Raw genomic sequence first — 3,633 nt, forward strand, 5'->3', positions numbered from 1 at the left:
GGGACCACCAAGTATTCGTGCACCCCGTACGAATCATGGGTGGATCGGCTCTTTGAGCCGATTCACGGAGATAACCTGAGAGCCGATCGAGGCTCGTATTTAATGTTTACATGTATGCCTGCAGAAACTAAGCGAGGCATTCCCATCACCTTCACGACCAGGTATAGGTCAGGTGGCACGCCTGCACTTCGCATCGCCGCGTGTGACCAGAAGAGCATTGCGGGCCGTCGCTCGGAGGGGTCTCAGCCAGCCGCAGCTCTAGGCTCTTCCCGGCTCTACGGTGTTGACAAGGCCGCTGCCCGCCGGTGGGTTTTGGCAGTCAACACCACCGAGATGAGCTGAATAGCTGGAAATAAGGACTCCACAGCAGGATCGAAGGATCAGCAGATCGGGAGTATTTCTGAGGTCGTGGTTCGACTCTTTAGGAGGTTTTGTGTTAAAAAATGAGTTCCGCTAATTACCGTGCAGGAAATCTATAGGCACTATAGATTGAAACGGAGGGAGTATCAATTTCCTCTCAAGAAAGGTATGGAAGACTTCCCTAGAAAGAGAATGAAGTTACCTTTTGATTCTATTATTAGAACAAATTATGATGTTGATGCTTCGTCTCTTGATGTTACTTGATTTACATTTTACTGCGCCTAGGCTGAAAGGCGTTAAAGAAAAGCGCTTATGGGAGACAACCCATGTTTTTACTACAATATTTTTGTTTTATATTTGAGTCTTGGAAGTTGTTTACTACTGTAGCAACCTCTCCTTATCTTAGTTTTGAGTTTTGTTGTGCCAAGTAAAGTCTTTGATAGTAAAGTAAATACTAGATTTAGATTACTGCGCAGAAACAGATTTCTTTGCTGTCACGAATCTGGGTCTAATTCTCTGTAGGTAACTCAGAAAATTAAGCCAATTTACGTGAGTGATCCTCAGATATGTACGCAACTTTCATTCAATTTGGGCATTTTCATTTGAGCAAGTCTGGTGCCTCAATTAAATCCATCTTTACGGACTGTTCTGTTTTGACAGATTCTGCCTTTTATTTCGCATTGCCTCTTTTGCTATGTTGGATGAATTTCTTTGATCCATTAATGTCCAGTAGCTTTATGCAATGTCCAGAAGTGTTAAGAATGATTGTGTCACCTCTGAACATGTTAATTTTTATTGTGCACTAACCCTCTAATGAGTTATTTCGAGTTTGGTGTGGAGGAAGTTTTCAAGGATCAAGAGAGGAGTATGATACAATATGATCAAGGAGAGTGAAAGCTCTAAGCTTGGGGATGCCCCGGTGGTTCACCCCTGCATATTCTAAGAAGACTCAAGCGTCTAAGCTTGGGGATGCCCAAGGCATCCCCTTCTTCATCGACAACATTATCGGGTTCCTCCCCGAAACTATATTTTTATTCGGCCACATCTTATGTGCTTTGCTTGGAGCGTCGGTTTGTTTTTGTTTTTGTTTTGTTTGAATAAAATGGATCCTAGCATTCATCTGTATGGGAGAGAGACACGCTCCGCTGTAGCATATGGACAAGTATGTCCTTAGGCTCTACTCATAGTATTCATGGCGAAGTTTCTTCTTCGTTAAATTGTTATATGGTTGGAATTGGAAAATGCTACATGTAGTAATTCTAAAATGTCTTGGATAATTTGATACTTGGCAATTGTTGTGCTCATGTTTAAGCTCTTGCATCATATACTTTGCACCCATTAATGAAGAAACACTTAGAGCTTGCTAATTTGGTTTGCATATTTGGTTTCTCTAGAGTCTAGATAATATCTAGTATTGAGTTTTGAACAACAAGGAAGACGGTGTAGAGTCTTATAATGTTTACAATATGTCTTTTATGTGAGTTTTGCTGCACCGTTCATCCTTGTGTTTGTTTCAAATAACCTTGCTAGCCTAAACCTTGTATCGAGAGGGAATACTTCTCATGCATCCAAAATCCTTGAGCCAACCACTATGCCATTTGTGTCCACCATACCTACCTACTACATGGTATTTCTCCAGCCATTCCAAAGTAAATTGCTTGAGTGCTACCTTTAAAATTCCATCATTCACCTTTGCAATATATAGCTCATGGGACAAATAGCTTAAAAACTATTGTGGTATTGAATATGCACTTATGCACTTTATCTCTTATTAAGTTGCTTGTTGTGCGATAACCATGTTTCTGGGGACGCCATCAACTATTCTTTGTTGAATATCATGTGAGTTGCTATGCATGTCCGTCTTGTATGAAGTAAGAGAGATCTACCACCTTAATGGTTGGAGCATACATATTGTTAGAGAAGAACATTGGGCCGCTAACCAAAGCCATGATTCATGGTGGAAGTTTCGAGTTTTGGACATATATCCTCAATCTCATATGAGAATAATAATTGTTGCCACATGCTTATGCATTAAAGAGGAGTCCATTATCTGTTGTCCATGTTGTCCCGGTATGGATGTCTAAGTTGAGAATAATCAAAAGCGAGAAATCCAAAATGCGAGCTTTCTCCTTAGACCTTTGTACGGGCGAGCATGGAGGTACCCCATTGTGACACTTGGTTAAAACATGTGTATTGCGATGATCCGGTAGTCCAAGCTAATTAGGACAAGGTGCGGGCACTATTAGTATACTATGCATGAGGCTTGCAACTTGTAAGATATAATTTACATAACTCATATGCTTTATTACTACCGTTGACAAAATTGTTTCATGTTTTCAAAATAAAAGCTCTAGCACAAATATAGCAATCGATGCTTTCCTCTTTGAAGGACCATTCTTTTTACTTTTATGTTGAGTCAGTTCACCTATCTCTCTCCACCTCAAGAAGCAAACACTTGTGTGAACTGTGCATTGATTCCTACATACTTGCATATTGCACTTGTTATATTACTCTATGTTGACAATTATCCATGAGATATACATGTTACAAGTTGAAAGCAACCGCTGAAACTTAATCTTCCTTTGTGTTGCTTCAATACCTTTACTTTGATTTATTGCTTTATGAGTTAACTCTTATGCAAGACTTATTGATGCTTGTCTTGAAGTATTATTCATGAAAATTCTTTGCTTTATGATTCACTTGTTTACTCATGTCATTATCATTGTTTTGATCGCTGCATTCATTACATATGTTTACAAATAGTATGATCAAGGTTATGTTGGCATGTCACTTCAGAAATTATCTTTGTTATCATTTTACACTCTCGGGACGAGCGAGAACTAAACTTAGGGATGCTGATACGTCTCCGACGTATCGATAATTTCTTATGTTCCATGCCACATTATTGATGATATCTACATGTTTTATGCACACTTTATGTCATATTCGTGCATTTTACGGAACTAACCTATTAACAAGATGCCGAAGAGTCGATTCTTTGTTTTCTCGCTGTTTTTGGTTTCAGAAATCCTAGTAACGAAATATTCTCGGAATTGGACGAAATCAACGCCCGGGGTCCTATTTTGCCACGAAGCTTCCGGAAGACCGAAGAGGAGTCGAAGTGGGGCCACGAGGCGCCGCCACCATAGGGCGGCGCGGCCCAGGCCACGGCCGCGCCGACCTATGGCGTGGGGCCCTCGTGTGGCCCCCCACGTTGCCCTTCCGCCTACTTAAAGCCTCCGTCGCGAAACCCCCGATGCGAGAGCCACGATA

The sequence above is a fragment of the Lolium rigidum genome, chromosome 1 (assembly GCF_022539505.1).
Source record: "Lolium rigidum isolate FL_2022 chromosome 1, APGP_CSIRO_Lrig_0.1, whole genome shotgun sequence".
In the NCBI taxonomy this organism is placed as follows: Eukaryota; Viridiplantae; Streptophyta; class Magnoliopsida; order Poales; family Poaceae; genus Lolium; species Lolium rigidum.